Here is a 19,125-nt window from a genome sequence, read left to right as displayed (position 1 = left end):
GAGGAGGAGGAGGATGGATTACCTAGGAGACTAATTGGACTCGGTCATCGAGGGTGAGAAAAGTAGAGGGAGAACGAGGCAACGATGGTTAAACTCAGTTTTTAATGATTTAAAGGTATGGAAGTAACGAGGTCACAGAGAAGTTACAATATAGGATTTTGAAGGGGTTAGGTAATGGACAAAGGCTTGCAGATTAAAACTGAAAAGCAGAAAGATCTAAAATGAAGACGCATGTATGTTAATTATTTCTCTTACCTTAGGACGATTTTTTTAATCTCTTGAATCGCAAATGAATTGAGAAGCAGGAATGATTACCTGGAAAGAAAAGTATGGAATTAATATCATCCTAACTCCGAAGTCACAGAGACTATTACATACAACACAATAACGCAAGACAACAGGAAAATTACGCTCTCATACCTACATTGGACTGTCTTTGGTAGCTTAATAAATAATACATGTTAATATAAACTAGACTGAACACTTCTTGTGGACGAAAGTTGATTACTTTTCTTATAAAAAGGCGAGAGATGGTGTACCGTACCTTGTCATTAAATCATATTCCCTGGCACTCGCACAGCACATGGCTGTTGGCCTACAGGCAACTTGAAGTCCTGACTAGTTAAATGTCATGTGAAGCGCTTCCTTAAAGGTCAGTAAGTCAAGCCACACACTGTGGTGGAGAATATCAAAATACCTACTATGGGAAATTACAACATCATTAAAGTTTGTATGAATGTAATCGATACATGTTTGAGACCAGTTGAAGTGCTTGCGAAAACAGTCTCACTCGACGTGTTTGGCAGTATAAGATGTACGAATAATAAGACTAGCTTGATATTGAGGAGGTGAATTGATGACATCTAATTAATCCATATTATTTCTAATGAAAATGTTTAATGCCTTATCCGTCAGCCACCCTCGCCCTGTGCTATCATTCAAACTTTACTGGAATCACGTGTTTCTTACATAGAGTGTTCCCAAATATGTGGGAAGTAACCGGGGTAGTGGGGGTGCGGGGTGGATAGTACACACCCTAAAACAACACAGTCAATCAGTCCCTATGAACATATGCCCAACGATCGATCGTTTACGACCTAAGCCTAAGTTATTAGAATGGGGGAGAGCCGTATTGAAGATTACGTTTGTAGTCAGGAGTCCCGTTAGGAACATTGCAGTACTTCCCGTGTGAAACAAGGTTGCCATCGTATACGTTCAATGCCTAGAGAGTTCCAACATGTCCGACAATCAGTAAGGTGTTCAGACGTGCATTCAGGCGCATAGTCGATATTGCGAGCACTTCTTGTGTTAGAATGCAGTATCCATGCTGGTACACCAACATGGCGACTGGTACTCGACATGAGATGTGCGAGGTGAGGCTATTGAACTTGTTAACCTCAGCTGCAAACCGCGTGATATTAGTGCTTTCCCGTTTCCTACGTTTTAAATTATGTAAGCGTATTCTGGAATCACTTTCAGCGACATCAACGTTCCTAGTGTTCATTTCCGTAAATTGGTTTAGACAGTGTAATCTCAAATTATCGTCGAATCGGCAGTGGTATTATCGTGAAGCTCCCCTCTGCTGTATAGATACGTGCATCTAAAGGCAGCGCATCTCAAAGTAACGCTATTGTTCGATGCTTGGAGAAAGGATTAGGAACACGGCGGCGAGCAAACATAATATATTAGAATAAGGAAAACTGAATAAAACACAACGGTTCCACTGAATTTCCTTGAACTCAAACAGATATACGCGTAGTCTAATGCAAGCAACAATAATGTAATATAGTAAGATAATTATTACTTATCTGTACGTGAGATGTAAGTGTATATGTATAATTTTAGTTAATATTTGTTGAAGTTATAGATTATTACAAATGTCAACATCTGCTGAACTTAGAAAAATTCTACAGATTTTTGACTTTATTGAATTTTTCAAAGGTATAGGCCTACTATTATTCTTTCTTCTTGAAAATAGCATATTCACAATCAGTTTTAATGTAGATTATAGATTTTTCAAAAATCGAAATTTTCATCGGACATTTTTGACTTTATTGAATTTTTCAAAGGCATAGGCCTACTATTATTCTTTTCTGTTGAAAATAGCATATCCACAATCATTTTAAGTGTAGATTATAGATTTTTCAAAAAAAAAAAATTCACCGGAGGTGTCTTGCAGCGTCCGAACTCCATAATAATACTAGGGAGCTCGTACGGACGCTGTTGTGGCATCATAGGTAGAGGGGCCGTTCGAGATGCCTCGCGTATTCACGCATTTTCTTCCGAGTAATGAAGTTTACTGACTTTTCTCGATTGAAACTTTGCTTTGAAGATTGTTCTCTTAACTACTTTTCCCGGCTTCCGTGAAAGGGAGAGCACAACAGAAACACTGTGTTCTTCTTACGTGGTATTTTTTTGTTAGTGGTTTTACGTTGCACCGACACAAATAGGTCTTATGGCGACGATGAGACAGGAAGAAGTTAGGAGTGGTAAGAAAGCGGCCGTGGCCTTAATTAAGGCACAGCCCCCAGCATTTGCCTGGTGTGAAAATCGGAAACCACGGAAAACCATCTTCAGGGCTGCCGACAGTGGGGTTCGAACCAACTATCTCTCGAATACTGGACACTGGCCGTAATTAAGCGACTGGAGCTATCGATCTCGATATCTCTTACGTGATTACTTTATTATTTAATTTCAAATAATATATAAACAAGAACACTTATCAATATACTTTTCAAGGGGTGTTTATATCACAGGTTCCACCACACCAATACTTCCCGTACGAAGTTGGAAAGTCTGTAACTCGTAAACGACCGACCGTATGTTGATATATACATTTGTGTTGTCTCTGGGTGTACTCTTCATTCCCACCCCCCGATTACTTCCCACATGTTTAAAACACCCTATATAAGTATATTTTAGCCCATAATTCAACTTACAACGTATAAAATTCACTTGCCAAGATGACTACTAACCAGCTACATGGACTTCAGGTATTGGAGAACCATACAATCAACGAGACGACATCCTCAATCGTATTGGTTGACTTTTTTTTTTTACGAGTCTACTGTCCTTCATATCAGAAAGGTCCTCAGATGGTCTCATGAGCCTGAGGGAGCTCCACTCTTCGACGAGTCGGGAATCGAACTTGTGGCCTCCGGGTAAGATATCTACCCCTACATCAAAGTGCTGGTCTCAACTTCAAATAGAACACTTTTTTTCAGGTAATGATGAGAATTACAAATATATTTGTGAGGAAAATTACATTTTATATGTTTTATTGTGGAAATAGGTCGTTCACAGGTGCTGTCTGATGACTAAGCGGTTCCACTAAGATACGACTCACGAATGTAGAAGTTAAATGTCACACGAAGTCAGATAGGTTCTCGATGGGATATGAAAGGGAAGGAAGTGGACTTGGTCTGAATCAAGATACAACCCCAGCATTTGCCTGGTGTAAAACAGGAAACCGCGGAAAACCATGTTCTGGGCTCCTAGCATCACCCGAATGCAAGCCTACAACTACAAGGGCCACAGCGCGCAACCTGTTCGTGCTCGGTCCCACGGATAAATTACTATTCTTCAGACTAATGCCAAGGATGAAAAGATGATGTAATTCATATAATTTAGCTGTAGTTCGAATTCGATCAGACAGAAAAAATAAAATAACTTATAAGAAATAGGCATTAGCTGAAGATATAACGCTTCATAACGTGCTAAGTTTCTGATTCCGAATGAACTATCATGAAGATACATATTAATGAAGAGGAGAACGCTCCATCACAGCATACCTAGTCGCACGAGATCCACTTACGATGCTACTTCCTGAAGCTCGGTCTGTCTTCTGTAGGTGCACAAGACGACCTTGGTAAAGCTATCTGAGCGTTACATAAGTAGTGACTCAACTTGCTGTATACAGTCTGGATACATAATCATTTCACTAGCACACGCTGCGCTATAAGTCGACCATCGGTTCAAGTTACACCGAGAGCAGAGGCGAGGGAATGGATATTATTCTTCAACAAGTTCTGCTACATTTCATTCCTTAAAACCTATTCAATAATAAAACTATTGACAATAAAAACCTACTTATAATCTTGACCTGCTACGATGACTTCAGCCCATATTTGAGCGTCACGAGATCAATGTTCTTAGCAGTACAACTTGGCTTTCTTGATCATATAACCTACCCCTCCTATTATGCAGCTCCCCAGATGGTTTCACGAGGCTGGTTGAAACCTGTTTCAGCTTCAGTCCAAGATTAAAGTCCTTGGATGAACCAGGAATCGAACGCGGACTTCCAGGTGAGAGGTACACATGTTACCCTTATAGTACGAGGCTGGGTTTTCGTCTGACGAGTGTCTAAAATTTCCTTACATCAGGCAAAGAACTGTGCCCTAATTCAGGCCACGGCCACCACCTTCCTAATCCTAACCCTTTCCCATCTTTGCGTCGCCGTTAGTGCGACATTAAACCACTAGCAACAAAAAAGCCCATTCATATACACTTTGTTCTGGGGAATCGAATTTCAGGTACACTTAGTGCGCTCCATTATTCAATAGAAGTACGTGGTAACAATTTATATAGCGCATTCAATTTTAAGGGTCCCAATCGTACGTTTTCCTCTAACTTGCTTCACATTTTCTTTCATTACGTAGAAGAACTTAGAAGAACTTTTAGATTACCCCTTCTTGATGGTCTGCCTCTCGCCTGTTCTACATGCAATGATTTTCAGAAAAGTCTAGATTTTCACCCGGTTCTTTTGAATTTTGTAGATTTTTGTATATCCGACACAGTATTGGTTTGCTAAACCATGCTGTTTCTCACCTAGACAGTTTCTTAAGGATATCACACTTTTCACTTAACGATAATGTTTTGTCCTTGTGTTTCTGCGAGTTCGGCATTGTTCAAACCACACTCGATACTTAAAGAAACGAACACATACACGAAATGTACAGGTGCACAAGTAACACAGAACGGTAACATGCATACTAGTTGCGGACGGACTCACTAATAATAATGTCATTTGCTTTATGTCCCACTAACTACTTTTACGGTTTTCGGAGACGCCGAAGTACCGGAATGTTGCCGCACAGGAGTTCTTTTACGTGCCAGTAAATCTACCGGCACGAGGCTGACGTATTTGAGCATCTTCAAATACCACCGGACTGAGCCTGGATCGAACCTGCCAAGCTGGGGTCGGAAGGCTTGCGCCTCAACCGTCTGAGCCACTCAGCCCGGCGGACGGACTCACTGAACGAGCTATAATAACCACCAGAGTTGCGGATAAAAGGCCATACGAAAGCATACCTACTAGTTGCGTACACGACCTAAGACTTCTTTGGACTTTCTTTTCTCCTACCCGACGAGGCAGATGATTGGTTCTTAAAGAATAAGAATATTTCAACCGGACGACGAAGGTGCACGGTAGTTCTCAGATTACGTGTTGAAAAATTACATGGAGCCTGTTTGTAAATTTCCACCGTCTCTGGGAGCAGAATTTTCCTGTTCTCGGACATGAACGACGAATGCTTGGAAAGTGTCCATTCCAACAACTGAAAATATTGTGTGTGAATTTGTATGTGATTGCGTCTTAACTGTTATTTTGGTACACCACTTGTAATGGTATATTTTGTAAACTCTGGGTGAATTTTTTAAGTGTCTACATTGTAATTATGCTACGCTATACGTGAGGGAATACTTGCTACGTTATTTTCCGCAATTTCATATTAATTTATTTGCGACTAATTATACGAGTAATTATGATGTTACACTAATCTTACGTCATATATAATTGTCAAATCTTTTATGCTTTTTGTTTTAATTTGCTTTCTTTTTATTCTTTTGTCACGCAATTTCTTGTTTCTATATAAATACTTGTAATACTTCGTTTTCGTGGAATTGTTTGGTGTATTTTTGTTTCTGTTATGTTTTAAATTTCCTTCGTTGTCATACTACTTGTAAATAAGCATTGCCCCGAAATATTTCCCTGGCCTTTCCTATCCCATTGTCGCCATAAGACCTCTAGCAAAAAACAAGGAATATTTCCCAATTCCAAAGTATTTCTTCTTATTATTAATAATAATTGTACCGGGGGTACGCCATCCCCGGCCAGTTAAACTGCGCGCCTTGCCTAAGGCCATCTATGTAAACAAACTTGAACTGGTGTACTACAAGATACTTTGGTCTTCAACTGTTAGATGTCTGTACCATCGGTTTAACTGTTCCCTCTAGCGGGCTGAATTCTAATCATCTCATAAATAGGTAAGGGTTATTCTGCCCGAAGGCAGGTCCGAACCTCCGCAGAGGTGTTCCTGAGCCGGCGTTTACGTGCGGTAGAGTGGCCAGTTCCTTTCCGCTCCTCCATTCCCTTACCCCCACCAACAGCGCGTGGCAACCCATCCAACTTCCGACCACGCCCAATGTTGCTTAACTTCCGAGATCTCACGGGATCCGGTGTTTCAACACGGCTACGGCTAAGGTTTATTTTTGCAGTACAGACCTGAAAGTTACAGACCAATAGCCCTCCTTAGCTTTTGCTACAAGCACTCTGAAAGGCTTATCTACAACAGAATTGGATCAACCATTTTAGAACTCATTTCTGTGGATCAGGCAGGCTTCAGACCTAACCGAAACTGCTGCGATCAAGTACTTTCATTAACATCTTACACTGAGGCCGGATACCAGTAAAAGCTTAAAACATCTGCTGTCTTTGTGGATCTCACTGCTGCCTTTGATACCGTATGGAAGGAAGGATTGATTTATAAATTACTCAAAGCTATACCCTGCAGAACGATTGCATAGATTATCAACAATATGATCACCGGCAGGAAATTCCAGGTCTGTTTAGGTGAAAAGAAAAGCTCAGTGAGAAAACTGCACAATGGTTTGCCCCAAGGATCAGTTTTATCGCCACTACTGTTTAATCTATACATCTCCGATCTTCCAGAAACAATATCCAGAAAGTTCTGCTATGCTGATGACTTGACTCTGGCACACAACACAAGATCTTTGAGAAAACTGAAGACATTTTGACTCAGGACTTATCCCACATTGGCAGAATATTTCAGGAAATGGAGACACAGACGCAGTACAGCCAAGACGGAGGTTTCTTGCTTCCATTTGAGCAACCGGCTTGCTAACTTAAAACTAAATATTACCTTCTCCAATCGAGTACGTAATCACAATAGGTATCCAAAATATCTCGGTGTTACCTTGGACAGGACTTTATAATTCAACAATATCTTTTGAACTTGTCGAAGATACTGAAAACCCGAAACAGTATTATTCAGAAGCTAACTGGTACTACTTGGGGATCTACTGGAAACATCCTGCGCTCTTCAGCCTTAGGACTGGTTTTCTCTGCTGCTGACTATTGTGCTGCAATGTGGATTAATAGCCCGTATACGAAGTATATTAACCCACAATTGAATACCACCATGCGTCTTATATCTGGCACGATCAGATCAACTGCAGTTCACTGGATCGCACTGTTGTCTGGAATAATGCCACCTGACTTACGAAGATCCAGTGCTCTTGTTCGAGAGTACAACAAGATCTGCAAGAATCCTCTGCTACCTGTTCTAAATCACATGCCAGCTCTTAGTCTCTAAAGACTGAAATCACGACATCCACCCCTTTGTGATGCTGCTCTGAAGACGTCCACTAACTTCAATGCTTTGTAGGAGTGGAAAGGCCGCTGGAATAACTCTCCTGACTTGCCCCTGCATAACGTCTTCAGACGGAAAAAAATTGCAAACGGATCCCAACAGCCACGTGCAACTTGGTCCAGATTGAACAGGATCAGGACAGGTCATGGAAAGTGCAGGGATTCTCTCTACAAGTGGAACTTTGTACCATCTCCAGAATGTGACTGTGGAGCCCCTCGCCAGACTATACCCCACACTGTAAGCGAGTGTCAACTACGGGCTTATCCAGGTAGATTGGAAGACTTCTTATCTCCAACAGCGGAAGCACTACAGTGGATTGAAAAATTCGACTTTCAGATATAACAGATAATACTAATGCCTGAAGTGAATCAATATTTTTTTGTTATTGCGTATATATTGTATTTTATGTATATAATTTCATACTAATAATATTTTGCAGTTGGCAAACCTTAGGTTTTGAGGATTGTTTTGTTTATGTATTGAAGTTGTTAACACTTCAGCTGGTCTCTTCTTCAATTGTAATCAACCTATCAGAAACTTGTAAATATTTTCTCTAGCCAATTAAAACTGGGTGTGTGTACAGGAATCCAGCCTATCAGTAAAGAGTTCTGGAAGCTTCCCCTTAAAATACTATAAAAGCAGGGCACTTTAGGGCCGTATTGTTTTAATTGCTCCAGTGGCTTGAGTGCGGCGTGTCCCAAGGGAGGTAGGTGCGAGGCCTGCATGAGGAAGGCCCAGCAACTCAAGGTAATGGCAGAATTTTCATAGATATGTGATAGCTCCTGCGGATAGCATGAGGGGAAGGTTTCAACCTCTTTTATTTAAATTTCTAAATTTGGTGGTTTAAATGTAGAATTTTTGGCATGTCTGAGGACTCTGTTCTATTACCTACTGGGAAGTTTGTAATGCAAGGGAACAAAGAGTGATTACCCTCTGTCGGTCCCCATTCAACTTGGCACGAGGTGATTAAAGTTTTCGAACTTGTAAATTTCTTAAAACTTATTCGGCAGTAATGTTTCTCATTTAGTCACCCCGGTGTAGTATAGGATTAGCCTCTGTATCGTTGGGCCGTAAGCCCACTTAAGGTTTTAACCTTTTCTATAAGGAGGGCAAGTGTTTCGCCTCCTACCTTTTGTTTATGCTCTTTTAACACTAAGGCCACTTAGTATGAGCAATGATGCCCCTATACATGTACTTCTGTGTGTAAAAATTTTCTGGTGTTAGTTTCCTTTGGGAACAGTGAAACCTGTTGAGCAGTAGATAAGCTCACATCGGGGCAACTTGGTGTAAATATTTTAGTGTACCATAAGAAACTGATGCCTCTGCGAGGATGGACTATGGTATAGTTGTAGCGCAGACTCCTACGAAGTGTACCTTCCTGAAGCATTTCTTGTTCTTATAAAATATTGTACCAGTCAAGAGCAATTCGGCTCTTTTCTGTGTAATTTAACAATTTGTAATTCTCGCAAGTTTTTGTAGCTGATATTCTTACTTCTAAGTCCACTATATTGTTGGAGCTGACGAGCTCATTAATATAGCTGTTATTCATTCACATTTTCTTTTTCTCAAATTTTAAACTAGAAAAAAAGGAAAGAAAGAAAAATTTTCAAAATTTGTTGTGTTACATTCTGCTCTAGTTAATTTCTTGTCCAGCCCTTCAACTCTCACGCTTCCTATCCCTCGGCGAGCCACAACATTACGGTAATAATAATAATAATAATAATAATAATAATAATAATAATAATAATAATAATAATAATAAGTTGTATGCATAGCCTACTACACTTGGTGGCTAGTCTGAAGTCTGATTAAGTGGAAAGCGAAATGCGCGATTTAAACGGGCAGGACGAACTCGGTCCCCCTCTGTGGTGTAGTGGTTAGTGTGATTAGCTGCCACCCACGGAGGCCCGGGTTCGATTCTTGACTTTTTTTACAATTTGCTTTACGTCGCACTGCCACCGATAGGTTTTATGGTGACGATGGGAGAGGAAAGGCCTAGGAGTGGGAATGAAGCGGCCGTGGCCTTAACTAAGGAACAGACCCTGGTGTGAAAATGGGAAACTATAGAATATCATTTTCAGGGCTGCCGATAGTGGGGTTCGAACCCACTATCTCCCGGATGCAAGCTCACAGCTGCGCGGCCCTAACCGCACCGCCAAATAGCCCGGTGATTCCCGGCGCTGCCACGAAATTTTGCAAAGTGGAATGAGGGCTGGAACGGGGTCCACTCAGCCTCGGGAGGTCAAATAAGTAGAAAGGACTTCGATTCCCACCTCAGCCATCCTCAAAGTGGTTTTCCGCGATTTCCCTTTCTCATACGCGAAAATGCCGGGGTGGTATTTAACTTAAGGCCACGGCTGCTTCCTTCCCTCTCCTTTGCCTGTCCCTTCCAATCTTCCCACCCCCCACAAGGCCCCTGTTTATCATAGCAGGTGAAGCCACCTGGACAAGGTACTGATCCTCCTTCCCTGTTATATACCACCCACCCCCCGACCCAAAGTTTCATGCTCCTGGACACTGCACTTAAGGCGGTAGAGGTGGGATCCGTTGCTGAGTCCGAAGGAAAACCAACCCTGGAGGGTAAACGGGTTAAGAAAAGAAAGAAAGAAATGACGCAACTCGGATATTTCAATATGCAGGCGAGTACGTAACTTGAATGTCCTACAACGTATAATCAGTGTAGGTGCGCAACTAGTATCACAGATTCAAACGAATGGTAACAAAGAAATTCGTGGATGGCTTTAAATGTCGCATTACTAACAGTCTCAAATTAAACACAGCTGTTTCAGCATAGTATGCCGGACAGGAAATAGGGCCGGATTACAGGGTGCCGGACTACTGACAGGCCGAATTATGGAGACTGTACTGTAATTATTACAACTGAGAGGGGAGGGGCGTGAAAGCTCAGTGGCTTAACTGCTGCCTTCCCATCCGGAAGACTGAGGCTTGAATCCCGGTCGATTCTGAGTTGAGATTTTCATATAAAACATCATGTGGCATCAGGAAGGACATCCTACCGTAAACTCCCAACAGAAACCTAAATGAGCGTGGGTGACTCCAGCGACGCCAGAAACAACTAGGATGAGCTGAAGACAATTTTACTGGAGTTACAACTCAGTTTTTTAAAAGGAATTTAATACGGCTCAAACCTTGCACTAACTTCACACTTAACATTTCAGTCAAATCTACTGGTAAAAGTAAATCCTACTCGTACTCATGTCTCTTTTCAACGTCTCATCACAAGCACAATAAAGAGTACCAACGAAATTTATTCGGAAAAAGATGGCTGCGGAAGCTGCCGTAAATGGACCTCATACGAATAGTAGGTACAATCTGTGTTTAGACCGCGTGCAGTTGGCCAGGCAGACCCTGGTTTTGAGTGCTCAGTATCCAATATTAAGCTGACGACACTGACTAGGTCACAAATGTCCAGGTTTGGACTATACACAGCGATTTAAAAAAAATGCAAAAGCAAAGGATAACCTTCTCCATATAGGTCGTTGTCTATAAAGAATTCCACTATAATAATAATAATAATAATAATAATAATAATAATAATAATAATATTGGTTATTTTTCAATTTGCTTTTAGCCGAACCGACACAGATAGGTTTTGTGGCGACGATGGGACAGGGGTGGGGCTAGGAGTGGGAAAGAAGCGACCGTGACCTTAATTTCCAGCCCCAGCATTTTCCTGGTGTAAACATGGGAAACCATGGAAAAACCATCTTCAGGGCTGCCGACAGTGGGGTTCGAACCCACTATCTTCCGAATACTGGGATACTGGCCGCACTTAAGCGACTGCAGTTACTGAGCACGGTTGTATCATTCTTACTTTAATATTAATGAAATCGTGCCGCAAGTCACATCCTGATCACCAGTCTCAGACCTAGGATTTAATAATCAAATTCTGTAGTACACAATAAGATACACATCTCAATGTTATTGGTTAGTAGACACAAACAAGTGAAGATGTCAGCAGTTCGTAAGTAGTGCAATGACGCACACACGCCACAATACAGACGAAGTGCTGATTACATTTTCTCCTACATGGATGCTCATTACTCATCGCTTTTAATTTCCTCGACCGAGCGACAACTGCCATATGGTCTGGCTTACATGTGCAATGTAAACACCGAAGATAATCTCATTGACTTCCACCTTGTTGCATATGAGATTCTTGAAAACTGTTTTACCCTGCAGAGATTTATGACGAATTAGTTGGTACTTGATCATTGTAAGTTACGCCCTCTGCGATTCCACCCAACTGTTCCAACATTCTCTCTGCTGGACTACTCTCGTTAACTTCTGCTTTTTCCGACTCAGATGGTTTTCCTGTTATTCATTTTCTCTATTCATCGTCCAGGGGTGTTCCTATACTAAACCTATTCTTCTGCGGGGAGGCGGTAGTCCTTCCTATAATCTATCTTCTTCTTTTTCTGCCGCTTTTCCCACACCTGTGGGGTCGCGGGTGCGAACTGCGTCGCACATGTGGACGCCAACCCTGTATGGAGGGATGTAATCGCTATTGCGTGTTTCTGTGGTGGTTGGCAGTGTAGTATGTTGTCTGAATATGATGAGGAGAGTGTTGGGACGGACACATACACCCAGTCCCCGAGCCAGAAGAATTAATCACAAGCGATTAAAATCCCCGACCCGGCCGGGAATCGAACCCGGGACCCTCAGAACCGAAGGCCAGTACGCTGACCATTCAGCCAACGAGTCGGACCCTTTTGAACCTCAGCTTCTACAATTGAAGAAAAAAAATACATAAATAAATACTCTCTGGTCATCTGAGCCCAAGTTGGATGGTTCGATCTCGGCTCAGTCTGGTGGTATTTGAAGGTGCTCTAATCCGCATGGCTGGCTCGTGTTAGTAGATTTACCAGCATGTGAAATAGCTCCTGCGGGACAAAATTCCAGCACCCCGGGGTCTTCGAAAATCGTAAAAGTATCTGTGGGAGTTACAAACTGGAGACATTATTGTATTCATCCGTTTTATGATTCTTCCTGGATTCGAGTTTTATTTAACAAAAATAATGATTTTACTAAGTTAACTGAAGTAGTTAACATGTAACTACAGAATATTGCTAAGAACGTGAACAAGATTGCATGATTATCCGTCCAATCATTTTAAGGAGACAAAAACCGGGGTAAACTGCCTGCCTCCTAGGCTGAATTGTTAGCACAATCGGGGTCCCAGTTAGATTCCCGATTTGAGCCGTGTAAGGTTAATTTATTTGACTCGAGGACTAGGTGTCTGTGTGTGTCTTATAGCGTATCTCGCCATATACACACAACACACCATACTGAAAAACACCATAGTTAAATATATCCATCCACATAGCATTGGCGTCAGGAAGGGCATCCGTTTCAACGAGATGATTCGTCCCCACTATGGCAAACTAGCGAAAGTGACGAACCAGGAAACCTGTAGTTCTAAAGTTTTGATCTAGATTTTATTATTTATATAATGTGTACCCTCTGACGAAGTCTCACATCTGCAGCTCGTTCTGTATGGATAACAAATGAAACCAGTCATTAAATATAAAAATTGATATGGCATGAGTAATCACAAATTCTTTCAGTTCTCGTAATTTTTTGATAATTTGCACATTCGTTAGTTTGCCAAAGGGCTGCTGTTGCAGGAGTAATATAATTTTCTTTTTATAGATGGATCTGCGAAAATGAAATGCAATCTTTCAGATTTAGTGTTCTCTTTTGTTGTTTGGAATCGAACCCGTGATCATGGGTCGGACACCACCACCGATCTACCGAGGAACCTAATAAACCAGTGAACGATCGGTACGACCGCTGATAATATTGTAAAATTCTACATTTTAATTTGATAATAATAATAATAATAATAATAATAATAATAATAATAATAATGATGATGCATAGCCTAGCCTCTGGAAAGGATTAATGGTGACCTAATGAGGACGAAATTAATGAAGACGTAATAAACACCCAGCCCTCAAGCCAGGAGAATTAAAAGTACGAGGAGGTTGATGGAACCGGGGCCATCGGACTAAAGGCAAGCATTCTATCCATTCAGCCACAACGTTGGGCTTTAATTTGCTAAGGACTTTACTTTGCTTTCTACTGATTAGGTGTTGAGAACTGGCAGTGGCAGAGGCCAGGGCAGTAGTTTGTGGAACAGCCTTGACAACAGAGCAGGCTACTCCGGTAGCTCAAAACGCCTACGGCTTGAAGTTCACTAAATCAGGTATCGAAACGGGGCAACCTAAGTCTCGTGGTAGACCACGTCTTGATCCCAGCTTACGCCACTGGTAGATACGACCTTAATTTACATAATGGATAATGAACTACGTGGGATACGAAGCTATGACCGCTGTTCCTGACATCATTGAAGCGTGGTGGAACAGACAGGCTGCTCCGGAAATGGCGGGAGCAGGAGAGGAAGTTAGGGAGCACTGGTCCGGAAGTTCGCTATCAATGCAATGAACTCAGCGAACGATGTTTCCAGCTGTTTTCGTAGCAAACACGTCATCACGAGACCTTGAACCAAACAGCGGCATTGCGCATTGCCATCACGTTTGTTTAAGTACCGAACAACCCACTGACTCTCTTCGCATATGCATTACAACAGACAGCTCTTACGTTACTCTTCTGAATCATTCCGCAGCTACTTCTATTACGTGTCGTTATCCAATCAAAGAGGGAGCAAGGGATCTTTCGGATCCGCGACTTTTGCTGAAGGAAAAAAGCTGCGAAGAGGTCAAAATACTGCATTATTTCCCAGGATCAGTTCGGTAGCTAAGCAAGTACTTATAGTCGTGGGATCAATCACAGCTCTGGGAAGTCATACAAAGAGAGAAAGGAACTGCTCATTGTAACTGATGACTCATATTGAATAATATTCAGGTCGAGCTCAACACAACTCAGCAGTATATAACTAAGCGATGGACACAGCGTTTTCTAGTTAAATTATCGGTTCTCCTTCCCGTTTCTTTTCCTTTCAGATAATAAAATTTGTTGTTCATTAATCATCTCACTAAAAAGCCTCCTCTCGCCTCATCTCGAACATTTCGAGGCGCAACGACGATATACATTTTGCTTAAACATCATTTTTAAAACCAAAGCCATATCCATTTATAAGCCACGAAGGCGAAGGTAGTGTAAACAGGACGGTTGAATCAGGAATGCTGGTGTCGAAATTGACGGATTTTTTTTCTATTGGCTGAACGCCGCACCGACACAGATATGTCTTATGGCGACGATGGGATAGGAAAGGACTAGGAGTGGGAAGGAAGTGGCTGTGGCCTTAATTAAGTTACAGCCCCAGCATTTGCCGGGTGTGAAAATGGGAAAACACGGAAAATCATCTTCAGGGCTGCCGACAGTGGGACTCGAACCCACTATCTCCCGGATGCAAGCTCACAGCTGTGCACGGAATTTTTAAATCTCATGTTCATCGTTTAAAAACTTTTAAGAACAGACTAGGTAAACAACTGATAGGGAATCTGTCACCTGGGTGACAGCGCTAAATGCAGATCATTGATTGATTGATTGATTTACAAGATTAAGGAGGTACCGTTTCTTCTACTGTAATTCTTCTACATTAGAGAGAGGTTTAAAATAAGGAAGGTTCCCGGGAATTTCCATTTCAGTTTCCAATGCCAGAATAATCTCCTGACAAGTCCGGATCCATGGCTAAATCGTCAGAATGCTGGCCTTTGGTCCAAGAGGTCCCGGCATCGGTATCTGGCCGGGTCGGAATTTTTAACATTCATTAGTTACATCCTCGGGCTTGGAGGGCTGGGTGTTTGTGCTATCCTCATCATTAGAATTCATCCTCATAGACGCACAGGTCACCTGTACGGCGTCAACTCGAAAGACCTGCACCAGACCTCTCCGGAGGCCGCACGCCATTAATTACCTCCTCAGATTCGGGTTAGACTCTGGTTTTTGGAAAGTACTACTTACATTATGCATTTGTTAATCTCTAGCTATATTCTACGTGTTTCGACATGTTACGCATTATTATTATTATTATTATTATTATTATTATTATTATTATTATTATTATTATTACTATTATTATTATTCGTGAGGTCATTGCTAGCCTGGTGCAGCTCTTGCAAGGCACATCGTCCGACAAGGGTGGACGACATCTGCATTGTCTAGGAAACTGCGTTTTATTGTGGTGGAGGACAGTGTTGTGCATGGTGTGAGTTGCAAAAATGTTGGGAACAGCACGAACACTCAGTCTCCGAGCAAAATGAATTAACCACTTAATATTAAAATTCCCCAACCCGGCCTAGAATCGAACCCAGGGCCACAAGGACCGAAAGCTAAGACGCTGACCACTCAAGTTATGGGTTCACTTTGTAGCATTTCAGGAGGTGAATGATTACCAGCACAATTCTTTTGTATGAGAAGATTATCTGACAACCTGTGTTTCCGAGCTCTCTGCTCCGGAGTGGGAGTTTATATTCTGTAAATTTGGCATGGTACTAGGAACAATGGATAATTTAGTCGAACAATTATTTTCCCTACCTTGCCGGGCTGAGTAGCTCAGGCAGTAGAGCGCTGGTCTTCTGAGCTCAAGTCGGCAAGTTCGATCCTGGCTCAATCCGGTGGTATTTGAAGGTGCTCAAGTACGCCACTGGTCTCCCGCGTACAGTCACAGCTACCTTAAGAAACATACTAGCCATTTCTTTCATTTTTAACAATACTTTCACTGGTGATGAGAAAGTGAAGATGGGAAGTAAATCAGACGCATTGCCACCTAACATAACTGAAAGAGTACAGCGACCCGGGAGAGTGTATAACTTGATGATGACTCTCTCTCAAACTCGAGGAAAGATGACACGAAAAACAGGACGGAGAAAGTTTAGTCGCACGGCCGCTCAAGTATCACAAGTGTCCTGTATACGACATCTGCGAGATTCCTCCCTTCCTCAACGAAAAAATAAAACAATTATTTGCCACAACTAAAATGAGAAAGTGAGGCCAGGTTATGTGTTCACTTTGTAGGATTTCAGGAGGTGAACGATCACCAGCACAATCCTTTTGTATGAGAAGATTATCTGACAACCTGTCCGACTCGTTGGCTGAACGGTCAGCGTACTGGCCTTCGGTTCAAAGGGTCCGGGTTCGATTCCCGGCCGGGTCGGGGATTTTAACCTTAATTGGTTAATTCCTACGGCACGGGGGCTGGGTGTATGTGTTGTCTTCATCATCATTTCATCCTCATCACGACGCGCAGGTCGCCTAGGGGAGTCAAGTAGAAAGATCTGCATCTGGCGAGCCGAATCCGTCCTGGGGTATCCCGGCACTAAAAGCCATACGACATTTCATCTGACAACCTGTGTTTCCGAGCTCGCTGTTCCGGATTGTGAGTTTAGATTCTGTAAATTTGCTATGGTACTAGGATTGAAAAATATACTGTGATATATGAAAGGAAAATGAAGAAGCCATAGCAAGTTAGGAGTTCGCCTGACTGCTAATCGTAAGTTCACAAGCCTGTCCATATTTTTCTTGAAATCTGAGTCATAGGTGGTAAATCTTCTCTCGTATATTGGTGAAATTCGAACAGTGTCCAACTTCGTACGAGTTTAGTCAGGTGCTATCCCCAGGAAAATATAATACCCAAGCGTTCAATCCCAGGGTAACAAAGACTGAAGATACCTATAGAAAATGAAGTGCCGTTACATCAGCACTGACCTCAAAATCCCACATTATTGGAGTTAAAATGCAAATTATGTTGTATCAAATTGTCCTCATATACAAACAATTTTCCTGCAGAAAAATTGTTTACCGCATGTATAGGAATCCTTTGATTGAGGTCCTGTTTGATAATTCCACTGTTGGAAATAGATCTCATTCGAAATGAGAAATCAAAAGAATAAACAAACACACCCACCCATGAAAAGGTTGCCCGGAATGATAAAGAGTACTAGTACAGCCCTTTCGTAGTACTGGAAAAGAACCTTTCATTACTGACAACACCACAGTTTGTTAGTGAGGTTGGGTTGAATCTTGCACATTATTTCTCAAAAGTATTAACTATTTTCTCCCTTGCCCAGATTAGTAGGCCTGTTACTTCTATGTTATAATGTCCATATGGTCGGCGGTAGAATGGGATGATCATATCGTATGCTCTCTTCTTTTCATCACTGATCTTACGAGGTTGATAGGCGTGAGATTCAAACCGGACTATTCGATCGATGACATACCCATCAGTGCCGTCCCTGCGGGCGCTACCGACAAGCCGTGGACTTCTTCATGCCCGGCATAACGAGTATCTCTTAGCGGCTGAGCAATAGTGCTTCGTATCACTTGGTGTCTAGATAAGCGCAGGGTCTCATCATGTGAACAGTATCCAAGGACATAGCAAAGCAAAGTCATCTCCGTACAGGCCATGAAGGCCCTTGGAGGAGTGGAAGGTAAAGGCTTCCACTATCCTTAACCTCGGCACTTGATGGGGTAGTGTGGTTAGCTCTACGCCCGGCCGCCTTTGCCCCCAGGAATTAACCTGGTATTCATTTTTGGTGTAGGCTGAGTGAACCTCAGGGCCATATGCACCTCCGGAAGTGGAAATCTCGTTTCTTAAATTTTACGATTTCCTGACGGGAATTCGAACCCACGTCCTTCCGGGCGAACCGAGCACGCCATTGTCGCCTCGGCCAGGCAGATCCAAGGACATGGGAAAGGGTTTTTTAATTTTCTTTCCACAATTTGCTTTACGTCGCACCGACGCAGATAGGTCTTATGGCGACAATGGGGTAGGATTGGGAAGGAAACGGCCGTGACCTTAATTATGTTACAGTTCCAGCATTTGCCTGGTGTGAAAAGAGGAAACCACGGAAAACCATCTTCAGGACTGCCGACAGTGCGGTTCGAACCCACTATCTCCCGAATGCAAGCTGACAGCTACATGACCCAAACCACGCAGCCACACGCTCGGTGAAAGGGTTTCTATCGTTGTAGCAATGCAGACGATGGTTACTGTCCAGAAAACTGCCTGGCATGACTCGGACTGCCGCAACATCCACTCGCTATATGATAATGCGCAATCCAACGACTTGCTAGAGCGGGTTCAGCGAGCAGAACAACGCCTTTTCCTTTTTGGGGAAGCCAACACCATTTTTGGAATTCCAGATCTCTCAGTGTCTCTCTTATTATTTGCGAATCTAGGAGAGCATTTTTGGGATCCATTAAACTGTCGCTTGGTGTCAGGCGAAGTTTTTGAAGGTAATTATTACTCTCTTGATAGAGTTGTTTAGTCCCTGATATACCTAGATATAGAGTGGTCGGAAAAAAATTGAACCAAGCGCATGAGCGTTAGAGCGTTGGTCATACTGATAGGTAGTTTGAAACAATTACATCGATATCTCGCTCCGTTGTTATTTTATTAGCTGCTGAAGTTAGCCAATCAGATCACTTCGCGGGCGAATTCAAACGGACTTTACCAGGCGGTGTTGCT

General features: G+C 42.3%; 1 protein-coding gene across 3 annotated transcripts in view; it reads right to left on the bottom strand.

Moving 5' to 3' along the window:
* jar (Myosin heavy chain 95F jaguar) overlaps positions 1-19,125 on the bottom strand; it is a 562,711-nt gene that overhangs the window by 460,150 nt on the left and 83,436 nt on the right. The window contains exon 3 of one of the 3 annotated variants that reach the window (XM_067138003.2): positions 256-315. The exons of the other annotated variants lie outside the window; for them this stretch is intronic. The gene's annotated coding sequence lies outside the window, so the exon portion shown is untranslated. The remainder of the gene's footprint in view (positions 1-255; positions 316-19,125) is intronic. 3 annotated transcript variants of the gene reach the window in all.

The sequence above is a fragment of the Anabrus simplex genome, chromosome 1 (genome assembly GCF_040414725.1).
Source record: "Anabrus simplex isolate iqAnaSimp1 chromosome 1, ASM4041472v1, whole genome shotgun sequence".
NCBI classification, from domain to species: domain Eukaryota; kingdom Metazoa; phylum Arthropoda; class Insecta; order Orthoptera; family Tettigoniidae; genus Anabrus; species Anabrus simplex.
Note: the sequence above shows the minus strand (reverse complement) of the source record. Positions and strands in the feature narration are given on the sequence as shown.